This window comes from Cimex lectularius, unplaced genomic scaffold (assembly GCF_000648675.2).
Source record: "Cimex lectularius strain Harlan isolate CLEC.00 unplaced genomic scaffold, Clec_2.1 scaffold7, whole genome shotgun sequence".
Classification (NCBI taxonomy): domain Eukaryota; kingdom Metazoa; phylum Arthropoda; class Insecta; order Hemiptera; family Cimicidae; genus Cimex; species Cimex lectularius.
The window spans coordinates 3,601,850-3,618,098 of NW_019392731.1; the positions used below are offsets into that span (position 1 = coordinate 3,601,850).

General features: G+C 32.2%; 1 long non-coding RNA gene across 1 annotated transcript in view; it reads right to left on the reverse strand.

Moving 5' to 3' along the window:
* LOC106668598 overlaps nucleotides 1-12,376 on the reverse strand; it is a 35,190-nt gene extending 22,814 nt beyond the window's left edge. The window contains exon 1 of the long non-coding RNA XR_001340775.2: nucleotides 12,166-12,376. This is a non-coding gene — a long non-coding RNA (uncharacterized LOC106668598). The remainder of the gene's footprint in view (nucleotides 1-12,165) is intronic.
* Nucleotides 12,377-16,249: the final 3,873 nt, after the last annotated feature.

Sequence of the window (16,249 nt, forward strand, 5' to 3'; positions counted from 1 at the left end):
TTTTATGTTTATTCTTTACTTACAAAACTTTATTGATGTGTACTAAAAATAAGTTATTATGCTTTCAAATGCTAATAATAACGTAATCTTTTTACGTAAGGTTTTTGTTGATATGAAAAAGCTAGTGTCACGAGCGGGATTCGAACCCACGACCGTCGGCTATGACTTTTTCATTTCAACCAAAACCTTACATAAAAATATTACGTAATTGAAAGAATTAATTTGGACAATTGACCACTAACTATAATGGGCTTATAATAACGTTAAATTTGGTTAAAGTACGGAAGAGATGAATTTTTAAGTGGAATACTGGATATCGGAGAAACAAATGTAATGATATGATCATGTTGTTTTGAGTGGTACGATTTGTCATAAAACAAAGTCTATCATTGAAAGCACACGCTCTTGTAAAGCACATTTCCCACTTTGGATAAAACGTGTTTGTTTGGAAACACGAATTGCCTACCGCCGGGCAATTTTGCTACAGGGTGGGGTCATATGTGGGTCCGGCCCTAAAGGGAGAAAAGACCCAAGAAGAGTGTGAAAACAGTTCGCCATAAATATGACAAAAATGAGTTAAAAAAAAACAACTCTGCTGAACACCTCTTCCCACCCACCCAATGGAGTTGAGCTTGGGCACGGGAACAGTTTCTCCGGGCCGTTTATGTTACTTTCTCCAGCCAGCAGTGACCAAGTAAGTAAATTCCTAATTTAAATAATAGATCTGTGAATCTAGTTTTAGATACACCCGCACATTATTTTTAATTTGTATGATCCTAAAAAAAAAATTATTATCGTTCCTCTATTTTTTAATAATCCTTGTATCCCTCAATTTAATACTTTTTTCTAACAATAAGTTGTTCTCAAGTCCAAAAATGCAAATTCGTATTAATGTGTTTTAACAGTGCTCAAAACGAATCTTTGTTTTCAAAAAATTGGACTACTTTACTGAAAGCGATTTTTGGCTTTTCTAACTTTTATGTTTAATCTCATTGAATACTATTTATATTATTCGGAGATCGTGAGATGCGGTCTGGTGTGACGTAGGTTTTAGAAAAACATTTTCTTTATTGTGCCAACTTTTCAACCTTTATTGAGATCATCTTCAGGGCCTGGGATTTATAAACATTGTTTAAATTTTACAAATACGTGTAGGACGTGGAATTTAATCTAAAATTTTCTAGCATTGTATAAATTCATTTTTTTAATCTACAATTTTCTGGCATTGTATAAATTCATATTTTTTATCTAAAATTTTCTAGCATTGTATAAATTCATTTTTTTAATCTACAATTTTCTGGGATTGTATAAATTCATATTTTTTATCTAAAATTTTCTGGCATTGTATAAATTCATTTTTTTAATCTAAAATTTTCTAGCATTGTATAAATTCATATTTTTTATCTAAAATTTTCTAGCATTGTATAAATTCATTTTTTTAATCTAAAATTTTCTAGCATTGTATAAATTCATTTTTTAATCTAAAATTTTCTAGCATTGTATAAATTCATTTTTTTAATCTAAAATTTTCTAGCGTTGTATAAATTAATTTCTTCTCATATCCTACATGTATTTGTAAATTTTAAACAACGTTTATAAATCCCAGGCCCTGAAGATGATCTCGATAAAGATGGAAACGTTGGTACAATAAGTAAATGATTTTCTAAAACCTACGTCACACCAGACCGCATTTCACGATCTCCGAATAATCATTGACTAACGGTCACTAAAAACAATACTATTTATATTTTTTATTCAAAAATAAAAAGACTTATATACATATAACAGTATTGAAATATTTACACGACAAAGGTAGAGAATCATATTACATAAAGTATTGAAACTACATGAAATTTTTTTCTTGCTCTTAGAGCCTATTATTATGTAAAATTGGTGATTCAAAGTTTGCGGTACTTCCTAGGAAGTTGCTTTTTAAATACATAAATGATATGTTTGTTGTCATGAAGACAATAAAACGTCTGTGTTTCTAAGTGATATATCGGATAATGGTATTTATTGGGCGAAATCGGTCCGCTGACTTTTTCTAAAAGAACAAAACAGATTCATCACTTCCGTTATGTTCCGAAACTCCATCAGTTTGTTAACGGCGAAAAGCTATTACTACGCCAGATTGCAGACTGGCCTAACTGCCTTAATGCCGTTTGCGCTATAATTCTTTGCTCTCCCTACAAAGACGGCTCGTTTATTCGGATCAACTTATATCCGGTTAAAGCCCAACGGCCGCTGCCGTTATACCAGGCATCGTTGTCGCCGACAAACGTCCTATATCTAATTTCCGATTTAATTTACAAATCATGAATCCACCCTACTTCTATTTTTAAACTAAGCGCTGGATCGGGGCGAAGTCGATACCTTGTAAGCTGTAAAATCCAATATAGCGATGTCATCTCAGTCTTGATGTTTTTGTTTAGCCGATTCAATTTTGTCGTGTTATGAATCCAGGTCATAGCCGAAGTTGGAACATTATGTTGTTTTGAATTTACATCAATATCGCTAACATTATCCAAACGTATCGCATGAAAAAGACATCTTTGCATGATATTTTACAATAATTTGTTGACATTTATGTAAATATGCGACATGTGGAATCATTAAGATACACTTTTATTTACAGAAAAATGACTTTCGTGGATAGACAAGAAGCTTATTTAACCTTAACCTGATGCTTATAAATATTTGTAAATGTTTTATTACGACGTGCCATTGTTTAAAATTTAAATTTGACAGTAGATACTCAGATATCCAATATATCGATAAATTAGTCTTTATTGTTTTGATAATAAATAATTTTAAACAAATAATGAGCCTTGTCAGCAGATATCCGAAGAAAGTTTGTTTGTTATTGTTAATTATTGCATTTTGCACTTTTAAAACCAATTTAAATATTATTAAAAAGAACAAAAACAAACAATGGACGTATTTGTTGTTTATTTCAAACTGTATTATATATTTTTATCGTTATGTTAAAAACGATTTGTTATGTTATTTACAACTACTTATGTCCACATAGGCCAAATTAAATAAGATCCGAAATAAATATGAAACTTATATGTATAAAAAATATGAAAATTCTTCAAACCACCCAACAATTATTTAGTGGAACTTTAAAATATAAATAAATCTCTTTTACCCAATTATGCTTTTAATGCGTTATTAATAACCCAGGTAATAAATTGGTAATTAAATTCATTCAAGACTAAATGATTTTCCGGTGTTTTGTTAAATCTGCTCCATCATAATTTAATGATTTTTATTCAGAAATCGTGAGATGTGGTCTGGTGTGATGTAGGTTTCAGAAAAACATTTTCTTTATCTTGCCACGTTTCGATCTTTATTGAGATCATCTTCAGGGCTCAAAGTGTTTGTCTTCTGTGTAATTGTGCCATTCTTGCGTGTCGTGTTGAGAATGCGCGATTTCTGAATAATTATCGATTAACGGTCACTAATCACCACACATTTAATGATTTTTATTAGAACTCATAAATATTTTGAACTTGTTTAATTTGGATTATTTTAAGATAAGTATAATTAATATAACGATAAAAATGCATGTAGTTAGAAATAAACAACCATGAGTGTCCTCTTTTTTTTGCCTATGAATAAATAATGGATCTGCCCTTATTTTCTACTAGAGTTCAATCAATAATGGTATGCGAAAACGCGAGAAAAAGCAAAAACTAGACATTCCCTATGCTAATAAATATTTCGTAGAATATAGAATGTACGATGCTAAGTAAAACTGTTTTTAATGTTTGGCAACAATTAAAAAAAGTGGACAAAAAGTAAGATTAAATATTATCATATCTCTAACCTTTTGAATACCCTATTCACTTTTTTAAAAAACTTAACTTGTTGATAGTAGGAATAAATCCCAAATTTAGGGGTAATTCTGTTGTCATCTAATATAGTCGTACTAATACCCTCATCCTCTGACTATTGATTATTTCTGTTCGAATTTATAAATCAATTATATAGGCCAAATATATGCCGAAATGTTGGGAATTTATTAATATTTCTCAGGTGACGTACCACATGCTTACTACATTATCCATCCTAAATAAAACAATTCTAAATAAGATGTTTTGTAATGATGATGGTTTTCATTAACATCCATGTTTGATTTTATATTAATGTACATTGCCCATCAAATTATACACTTTTCCTTTCTAAAGTAGAGATCGTTTTTTATTATTCCCGACATTTCTTCTTTGAAATGACAGTGTCGTCAATACTGAGGGTTGGGGGACATAGAAAAGAAAAGTAGAATGAAAGCGATTGATAACTTTTTTTCACAAAAATATTTTCTTTCGTTTCAATGACCATATGTAAATTACGACCTTTTCAGTTATTTTATTATTTTGTCACATTTCATAAGCCCTTTTTTTACTGTTATAGCTAAACACCATATTCCCTCAAATAATTCGTCTTGAACACATCAAAAATTGTATACACAGATAATAATTATTAAACACACCTTCGAGCATGTACGCACAAAAAATAATTATTATTAATGTATTGGGTTGTCCGGAAAATAATGCAGGATTTTGGTATTAAACAAAAAAAAAGAAACTAGTTACTTTAAAGCAATGTTCTTTAATCAAAATAATTTCCCATACTCTCAATACATTTCTCCCAACGTGTTGGTAACTTATTAATTCCGTCTGAGTAGAATTCAGAATTTTTAGAATTGATAAAGTCAATAAATGCATTTTCCAGTTCCGTTTGATTTTTGAATATTATGTGTTGTAAGTAGTGGTCCAGGTGTCTAAAAAAATGGTAGTCAGTAGGCGAGAGGTCCGGAGAGTAGGGTGGGTGAGGCAAAGTTTCATAGCCAAGCTCCAATAATTTTTGTGACGTTACACGTGACACATGTGGTCGAGCGTTGTCATGCAACAAAATGGGCCCTTTCCGATTGACCAAAGAGGGCTTCATTACTGCCAATTTCTGATGCATGGTATTAATTTGGTTACAGTATGATTCAGCATTGATGGTTTCGCCAGGATTTAAGAAGCTGTAGTGTATTAAACCAAATGAAGCCCACCATACCGTAACCATTACCTTTTTTTGATGAGTTGGGGGCTTTGGAGCTTCTCCTTTGTCGAGCCACTGTCCAGAACGTCTAGTGTTATCGTAGAGAATCCACTTTTCGTCACATGTAACAATTCTGGCCAGAAATGGGTCATTTTTGTTTCGACAAAGAAGTGATGCACAAACATCAAAGCGCTGATTTTTTGGCGATCGTTTAATGAGTGTGGAACCCAATTTTCGAGTTTTTTCACTTTTCCAATCGCCTTGAGGTGGTCAGCGACGGTCGTTTTACTGACTTTGAGTTGCTCTGCAAGTTCTCGAACAGTTGTTTTGGGGTTTTCTTCCACCACTGATCGCAGAACATCATCATTAAGAGAGGAAGGCCTTCCACGACCTTCTTCATCTTCAAGGCTGAAATCTCCCTCCCGAAATTTTTTAAACCACCTTTGCACAGTGCACTCATTAACACAACCCTCGCCCCAGACTTGGTTAATGTTTCTAGCCGTTTGGGCTCCGCTTCGGCCGAGTTTAAACTCGTAAAAGAAAATCGTACGAAATTCTCGCTTTGACATTATAAGGATGACTGAATTATTTCCAAGTAGCGGAATGCTACAGAGGTAAACAAACAATATCATTTGGAAGAGGATTAATAAGTGTTGACATTCATACAAATGAGTAATCCTGTAAACGTAAACAGAATATTTTATATAGATTTTTTTTAATGAAAACTTAAAATCCTGCATTATTTTCCGGACAACCCGATATAATTACTTCATATTTGAAACTGATACAGTCCAGTGGAGTAGGGTTTTCCTAACATCGTCTCCACAACCTCAGAACGTGTGCTTGAAACCTTTTGGCTAATCTGAAACGTACGTGAGCGAAAGAGAAATGTACTAATCGCAGAGGTACACAAAAGCAACAGTTGCTCACTAATAACAATGAACAAAAGTGGGAAATTCTACCGTTTTAGACTTACAAATACTGATATGCAAAACTCTTATTTTAGACATAAACTTACATTATTTAACATTGGCAACGTATTACAAAAAAAAAACATAATTCGGATATTTGTAATGTGTAGAAATATGTTTCAGCATTAGGAATAAGTAAACTTTTTAATTATATTGTATGTAACTAGAATCATTTAAACCGTAGGATTCAATATTTTAAGTAGATGTTACATTTAGTTCTGATAAAGGGATTTTCTTCCTTTAAAGATTGAGGAAGAAACTTAGTTTTTCATTTGAATTGGCCTTATGAGTGATTTTCATATAAAATTATATTTAGTATATTATATGGTTAATAATAGCCATATACTTAATTAAAATATCAAAATATTTTGATCGAAAAAAATTCTGAGCATATTAGTTTTTTTTCAACAACCTCAACCCAGTTTAGACCTAGTAATAAGTTATTTTATTTGTAAATCGAGCCGATTGCTACTACACGAATTTACTAGGCTTCTATTATTGTTCATTTTTAAATATTTTCTCTCAAAAATAATCATAAACCGAAATAAGCGGTATACAAAAGAAAGAGGCAGGGAAAAATGTTGGTTCGAAGAAATTCAAATTCACTTTGTTAATTTAACATGCTTTAACATGCCATGGGGTGAAATGTGTTACCTTTTGTTGCTCAGGATAAAATGGTAACATACTACCTACCATTTTGTTTAAACATAAACAGCAATTTATCTTTTTAAATAGACCTGAAAATAGTTCTAAAATAAATAAAAAATGTTGAAAGTGGAACAAATCACGAGATTAGAAAATTTATATATAAATAAAATGTTAAGATTATTCCTGTCATACAGGAGGGTTTAACGTCGAGTGTCTCAAAACCACATTACATATTGACCGTTATGTAATGGTACTAATTAAAATTTCATGGGCTGAGCCCATAAAGAGCGAGTAGGATATGAGAATTGATTCGAGTACAGCATCGAATTTGCGCGTCCCAAGGATTTATGGAAGAAAACGAAGTGTTTTTACACCCTTTACTCCTTTATTTTTTACTACTTCACAATCTAGAAAAAGTGAAGAAGTTCTTCTAGTTTGTTTTAAACTATATGACCTCATATTATCTTCTACAGTTCCGCAATTCTTTTTGAAGAAAAAACTTTAGTTTTTGAAATAGAACGGTTTAATTAAATTTTTTAAATTTTTTTACTTCGGCTATAACTTACGGTTAACGTGTCCAATTCCAAAATTTCTATTTGCGTTGCTTCAGAAAATGAAATATTCGACAAAATTGACGAAAATGATAAGTTTTATAGTTTTATATCAAAAGTTTTATTTCAAAACTAAGTCATTTTAAAAGATAATAGTGCGTCGCTCTTCTGTAGCGTAGGGAGTCACACTATAAATGAGTACCTTAGATAAAAGGACAAAATTAAAATGAGAAAACAATATAATTCAAACAATACAAAAACCTTCTTGTATATTTTGAAAGGAATGAAACAACAGAATGCATCAATGGAACCAGGATAAAACTTCGAATCCTAACAAGATTCTTAACTGGACACTGCCGACTGAATGGGCATCTGGAGAAGTTTGATATAAGACAACACGGCACATGCAGATTCGGCAAGGAGGCAAATGAGACAACACACTTACTAACAAACTGTGGCGACATAATTACACGAAGGAAGAACTTTGGTATGTACAACGTAACCGTAGAAGAAATTCAACCACTGGATCTGGTCTACAAATTAAGTTCCTTGATGAACTAGACTCACCGGTGTGCTATGAGTGGAGAACGGAAGATTCAATAATCTTTAAAGGGCGCTGAACACTACACATCCCGAACACTACATCTTTACATATTCCATCTTAAAAGTGGATCATATAGTTTAAAATAAACTAAAAGTAAAATAGTTACATATGCGTTTTTTTGCGTTTTATAAATTTTATATTATTAAAACACAAATTTGGTGGAGTGTATTATTCTCTCTCTCTGTCACTCTCTCTCTGTCTCTCTCTGTCTCTGTCTGTCTCTGTCTCTGTCTGTCTGTCTGTCTCTCTCTCTCTCTCTCTCTCTCTCTCTCTCTCATTGNATATATAATGATATAATGTAAAAACTACGCAATATTATAATTTAGATTATAAATTTCATTTAATTAAATTTCATTTTCATAAAATATGGCACTTCTCCTTTTTATATAAAGAGCGAATTATTATTCAAAATTTTAAAAACTACAAAAAAAGGCAAAAAATCTGTAATTTCAAAATTTTTAAATTAGTGAAGATACAAGATAGAATTTAATTGGTTTTTTCACGTACAAGTTTATTTTGTATTATGTTTGTTAATTTTTTGTTTTTCATTTTGTTTCTTTCTTTCATATTCTTCTTATTTCTCTGATGATCTTCAAAAACTCCTGCTCTCCAGTACAAGCTTTGGTTTTGACAGCAGGCAGGGATGTGCCAAAATATTATCTTTTGTTATAAATTTATATGTAATGTACATTTTTGCAAAGAAAGATTATTATTATTATTATAAGTTACGTATTTTTTGTTAGTTTCTTAATTAATTATTTTCTACCTATTTATTTTTTGTTTTCTTTATATATATTTTTTTAATTTCCATATTGTTTTTTATGGTACCAGCAACAACCTCCGGCAGACGGTTTTAATCCATGTTTATATATATACTTATAAATTTATTTCTTTGTTGTAGTCTTTTTTTGTTGTAAATAAAAGTATTATCTATCTATCTATCAAGTAAGGTATGGACCTTTAATTAGATGTGGTAGTTTATGTTTAGTTATGAGGAATGGTATGTAAATAAAAAAGAAAGTATTCAGGGATGTGTGGAAGAGGGTGTTTATTTAGGTTGAAACTGGATGCGTGGGAGCTGAAATGACATTGAGTCGATAGCCACTACATTACGGAGGTGTATGGATAAGACGTGTGAACCACCAAAAACACTGAAAAAGGTGATTCATAGTCATAGGTTTGATTCCTCACGTATATATTTGCAGAATTGAGCTTATCGAAATCAATCAATTTTCTCTTTCAAACGAGAAAATTGGCCGGTTGAATGACAATAGAAAAGCTCTAAGAAAAACCTCCGGATGTTGCTAAGGGATTGCTATATTTAAAAAAAAAAAAAAAGTGGCAACAATCGGAAAAAGAACTTCTTGGTTTCGTGTGAGCTCAACAAGTCCTAAGCGAGAAGCACGTAATCTGATTAAGAGAGCCACAATTAAAGTAGTCCTATCCAAGTCTTTACTGCCAATTCCACCACTTGTTGAGTTGAGGCTGGATTAAAAAAATTCCGATCAAATCAATAAACAATTTTGTATATTTGTAATTCTTGTATTGAGTAGATGATACAAGCTGTTTAGCTGTTAACGGATTACGTGAATGGGCAATTTTCAACAATTTAAATCTTGTATTGTCTTGTCAACTTTATAGAAAGACAAACTTATTTTGTATTTATTTTACGCACAGATGGATTAAAAAAGAAAATAAGCTGAGCGATGCCAATAAAATCGATGTATGACGGAGAGAGAGAGTGAATGATACGTTAAATTATCTGTTGACTAAAAATAATATTTAAACTTGTCAAACGACTAAAAAATAATGTATACACATAGTTGTATAAATGCAATATTGTACACCCAGATCATTTCTCAAAACTTTCAGATTTATATATTTTTAAAATTTATTTCTAATTTCAGTTAATTATTCTATTTTTAAGGTATTGGTTGAGATAAAAAAGTCAGCGTCACGAGTGAGATTCGACCCCACGACCTTCGGCTAAATACGCCGCCGCTCTACCACTTGAGCTATCGAGACTTTGATCAACTCGGACTTTTGCCAGGTCGTTTAATCAAAATTCGAACCCCGATAGTTCAAACTGGGAAAAAGGGTTCGCGGATGTTGGCTATATATATATATATATATATAAATATATATATGTATGTATGTATATATATATATGTATGTATATATGTATATATATATATATATATAAAGGAAATCGTGTGTGTGTGTATATATATATATGTATGTATGTATGTACAATATGTACATATGTATGTATGTATGTACAGGGTGAGTCGGTTTTTGACGGACCATTGGAAAATCAACGTGGGTCCGTTTAAATCTGACTCGAGGCTTATTTCCTTTGATTAATACGTGAATAAAAGAAAGTGAGTCAATTTTCGTTGCACCATAGGAAAATCAACGTTGGTGCGTCTACTTATGACTCGGCACATTTTATTTTGTTAGTCTCGTACCAAAAAATAGGCGAGTCACATTTCGACGCACCATTCATTACAAATTAGTTTTTGTAGGTTGAAAGGAAAATAAACAAAACCAATATTATTAAAACATTATTCAAGCACAATGTAAAAATTAAAAAAAAAAATTCTTCACAAATTAATTTGATTAAGGTTTAAGAGTATTTTTCTCTGGTAAAGTAAACAAATTAAATAAATGTAACAATCTCCTTTTCTCTGGTAAAGTAAAAAAAATTAAATAAATGTAACAATCTCCTTTGTTAGCAAACCAAAAATGTTCAAAATCATTATAATAATTGTTCGAACAGACCTCCGTTTGCTGCAACCAAGTAGCCCAGTCGATCGTAAAACTCACTAATTTCGTGGTCCGCTTGACCAATTAATATATTACAATTAATTAAAGTTTTTAGTTAGGATAAAAAATCGCAAAAAGGAGGGAAAATTCAAGAAGTGGGGTTGAGACGGGAAGCTAGTGTCCGAGTGGATCGAGGTCACGATAGCTCAAGCGGTAGAGCACCGGCGTATCTAGCCGAAGATCGTCGGTTCGAATCCCGCTCGTGCCATTGACTTTTTCATCTCAACTAAAAACCTTAATTAATTGTAATACTCTTAAACCTTAATCAAATTAATTTGTGAAGAATTTTTTTTTAAATTTTTACATTGTGTTTGAATAATGTTTTAATAATATTGGTTTTGTTTATTTTCCTTCCAACCTACTAAAACTAATTTGTAACGAATGGTGCGTCGAAAAGTGACTCGCCTATTTTTTGGTACGAAACTAAAAAAATAAAATGTGCCGAGTCATAATTAGACGCACCCACGTTGATTTTCCAATGGTGCGTCAAAAAATGACTCACCCTGTATATATACATACATACATACATACATATATATGGCATCTTATATGATGACGGCATGGATCCCGAATCTTATATGATTTCTAGTTCTGGGTTCATGTACATAGATCCCAGCTATATATATTGGAAATCATATAATATTAGGGCAATATGCCACTATCGTTCTGTCGGAGACAGGGGCTATTGAACACCGTGCCAAGAAGATTAAAAGGCTAGTTATTGAGTCAAGTCCAGAGCCGTTATTTAACTTACCATTGTGACCAGCGGCGTATTTAGCTGAAGGTCGTGGGTTCGCTTGTGACGCTGACTTTTTATCTTAACCAATACCTTACATAAAGAATAGTTAACTAAGAGATGTTATTTGGTCAATCGGACCACGAAATTTAATGAATTTATTTCTAATTTCATATGTTTACCCATGCTTTGAAAACTGATCATTAGTTATTATTCAGGTAAAAGTATTTATCGAAATTATATGAAGGATTTATAGGCCAAAAGAAAGGATCAAGCATAATGTGTAGAGGTGTCTACATGAAAAATTATTCTTCCGGATTTTCAGAATCAAAATATTTGATACCATATTTATTAAAACCAGAGGTTACACAAATTTCACACGCTATTCGATAATTAGATAAGCTGAAGATTTGTTCATCAGGATCATTTAGGGAATTTTATGGGGTCAAAAGTGTTTATAAAAATTGTCAATCCTACTCAAACCACATAAAACACCAACACACTTATATGTTTATATACGTTAAGAATTTCAGACGTTCGGTAATCATGGGGCGAATAATATGTAATAAAGGGATAAAGAGAATAAAGTGCACGGTGACCAATCTTCATTTATAGCAATTCGCTAGACACTGCAATCAATAACTGTAACTGAACAGTACCCCTTTATCCCATATAGCTCTTTTTTCAAAAAGAAAATAAAGGAAGATGAGAAAATAAGAGAGGATGATTTGGGGGAAGAGGCAATAAAGAAGAATATTGAATGGATATTGAACTTACTGGCGTGACGTTGGCAAGCTGCACCACGTTATCATTTATTACCTGTTGATCTACTGATGGAAGAAATGACTCAGCTTTCATTTCACTGGGCCCAGTTTGGCTCGTACAACCTTTTCCATTAATCAAACTGAATCTCACTTGCCAAACAGTTACTTTTGTTCGCCATGTGAAAAAAGGCCATGAACTTGTTTAAAATACTTTAAATACTTATTTACTGTATGATTTCTTTCAGTGTTATGTTATTTTTACAATACATATGTTAGCAGAGTTTAAAAAAACTTTCAGGGAATATAAAATTGGTAAAACATGTTTCGTTTTGAATGTGTTTTATTTATTTTTTTATGTTTATGTTCACTATATACACTTAACTTTCAACCAGAACATTGATGAAAACGTATCCTATATCTTGATAATCCAAATAAATCTGTTTGGCTACAAGTTCTGAGTTATAAATTGCTTTCATGTTGACAGAAGAAAATTAGACATACATATTCTTAATGGTAAATAAAAAAATGAATAGACTTTTGATCGGCCCATACTAGAATCAAAACAGAAGATTTTATGTTGCGATAATCGTCGCATTCACCGTAAGATTTGAAAAAATAACTGACGAGATCATGCTAAACAATCATAATATAATTCAGATTTGATAAAACGTTTTTAATTAATATACCCGATAGATCAAACTGGGAGAAAGGGTTCCCGGAATGCTGCGTACACACACACACACACACACACACACACACACACACACACACACACACACACACACACACACATGGCCATGAGCTGTGATCAGCGGAAATGAATTCAGAACTGGAAATCATGTAAGATTCGATTCGCGAAATATACCGCTGTCGTTCTGGAGCTATTGAAAACCGTGCCAAGAAGATTAAAGGCTAGGTATTGTTGACAAACATCTATCTTATTCGGACAGCTATGTGGCACTAAGTGCAACTACTTCAGAGTTGTTTATGTTCAGAGAGTTATTTAACTTACTGAACTTACTATTGTCTTGGCACCAGGGCACCCAGGGCGGTGATGCAACGAAGAGGCTGATAATTGGCAAAGGAAATTTCGATGAGAACCTTATTTGTTCTAACCACTTGAGCTATCGCGACTTCGATCCACCCGGACGCCAACTCATCTCCACCTACACGATCCGTGTGGATGACCTGGGCTTGAAAGCAGCCCTTGCATTGAGCCGAATGTCGTGGGTTCGAATCCCGCTCGTGACACTTGCTTTTACAAATCAACCAAGACCTTATTTTAAAAGTATTATAAATTAAAATGTTAATTTACGTTTTCGTAGTCAACTGACCAAGTTACTTCTTTTAATCAAGACCTTAGACAGACTACTATGACTGCTAAATACATGTATGAGTTATAGCCAATGTCGATAGTGAGCGTTGGCCCTCAGACATGAGCACAGGTGATTATTTTTTCCTACAAATGATCATTAGTCGGAAATAAGGTCGGCACAGTCTTTCTAAAACCACATCTGTGTTTGTCGAGCTTGACAGAATCCATTTTTGCAATAACCTTCTTGTTTATATATTTCTATGTAAACTTACACGATTGTCGACTAACAAACCATCATCAGCACATAATAACACCGCTTATAAACCCTAGGCAAAATCCATTAAGCAGAAACTTGAAGTCTCATCTTTACACTTGAAATATGCTTCTTCAGACTTATAGCAGTTGTAAATACGAAGAGATAGAAGATTAACGCTAATAGTTTTTATTAAATAAAACTGAAACAGAAACAAAATTATGTGAAAACGCACAGATTCAACAAATAAATTGTGGGATTTCTTCTTAAAGTCTGCGTGGCAATGACCATTTAGTTTTGTCGTTGTAGCAATATTTTTAATTTGCTTATCATCTCTTTTCTTAGAAATTGGAGCGTGTATGACAGACCAAAAACGACGAGAATAGGCATATGAAAAAACTCATAAATTTGATGAAATAATATGAGCGTAACTAAACAAACCAACCTGCAGCAAGCCTACAACACTTCGTAAATATTCCCTAATAAATCTCTATCGCAATGATAAATATTTACAAAATGATCATAATTAACTTTATTACCATAACTGATCTTGTTACGGCACACTGCTAACAGTTTGCCTTCTTACATTGGACATCGAAGGTATAATAAATAAGGCTGAGCACAATCATCACAAACGGGCCCCTGGTTTCTTTAACATCACGCAATATTGATTTAACCTTACTATGTAGGCTATTACGTTCTGGAAATAGATGCCATGGACTAAGTAATGCTAGGATTCAAACCGGTTAAACGACCCCATTTTCTCGTTTCCTTGAAATCTTGCATTGTTTAGATAGCTATTTTCAATACTTATTTACATATTATCATATTTATGCTGAATGCATTTGTTAAAAGACTTTTTAATAAAATAATTTATATGTAATGTAATATTATAATATATTATTTAAAAGACTTTTTAAAAAACAAATATTTTGGACTTTGAGACACAATCTCAACGAGGTGCCGTTAAAATCAGTTTACCCATGGATGTTTGACATTAAAAAATGTGAAAATAATAATTGCGTTGCAAGTTTAAACTATAAATCACGGGGAGGAGCGCATTCATCAAATTTCTTCTTGGTGGGGCCACAGTCGTGAAGTGATAGTGTCTTCCTAGGATATCATTTATCAATGATAGGCGTAGGATGTAAAAACTCGGTATCAAAACTTTTCGATTCTTCCAGGAAACTGGTGGTCTTCCCCTTGTTAAAAGATAAATAAACTGCAACTTCTAACATTTTTCTTCTGTCTGGAAGGAGTGTTCTCAACTGTAACCTGTTTTTGTCTATTGTAGCTGCAATTGTTAAAACGTAATTGTAGCTAGCTCTAAAAAGAGACAATCCATATATAAATATTCCAACATTTTATGAAAACTTCTTGCATTTTTTCTAATTGTAAGATTAATTTGTCAAAAAAACCTTTCTCTGATAATCATAAATTTATATATCTTTTTAACGTTAAGTGGGAAATAGATATAATGTTTTTGGTAGTTTTAGGCCAGCAAAATACTTTTGTCATCGCCAGCCATTTCTTTTCCTTTTTCTCCAGCCAAGTTATAAAAAACCAATTAGTACGATAACTACGGTCTTTTTTCTTCATACTATTCCTAGCGTTTCTGTACCTCAAAGACTCGTCTATTGTGGATAAAATATCACTAAAAACAAAAAAACAAAAATTAGAACATAAAAACAGAAATTAGAAAAAGAATGATAATCTAATTAGCATCCATACTACCCCAGAGTGCTCGATATTCTTCAGGATAATTGGAGATAAGCCCCTCGATTCGTGCTGATAAATGCATTCCCACCATATTCCATCCTTATTTGGGGATAATGCCATACATTCGTGATAATAATGGGGATAATCTCCTCTGTTCAAGCTAACAAATTATATTCTCACTATCCCAAAGTATTTAATGTTCCTTGGTTGATTTGAGAAGGAGACACAACATTCACGCTAATAAATGACATTCACACACCAAAAGACTTTAAAACTACCCTCAGAGTACTCAATATTATTCGGGGAAATAGGAGAATATGCTACTACATTTACACTTATAAACGCATTGGTTTCAAAAATAATTACTTAAATTAATTACTTCAAACTTAATTAAATAATTACTTATAATATTAAACATCAACTGACACATGAAACACATACATCTGACTAAGTAAATATATGTACTATCACTATTACACCAACTATGTCATTGTTGAATAGTAAAAAACACCATTTCAAATTTTTCTTCAAAGTAAATATTTTACAGTTGTTATAAAGCTCGCATGTTTTTAGATTTACTATTTAAAAATGTTAATGCAGTTAAATAGTAATTCTAGGAAGTGGTATTCAAATTGTTCTTGAAATGATAAAGTTCCTTGTCGAATATGTCAAGTTAACTTTATTCGCGATGATTTAAGGTTAGGGCTTTTTTTGAATCAAGATGGAATACATGGCTCAAGGCAATTTTACTTTAAAATGAGCGGAAATAACTAACTACAAGAAAACTTACTTTCTGGAAGGTGCTTAAAA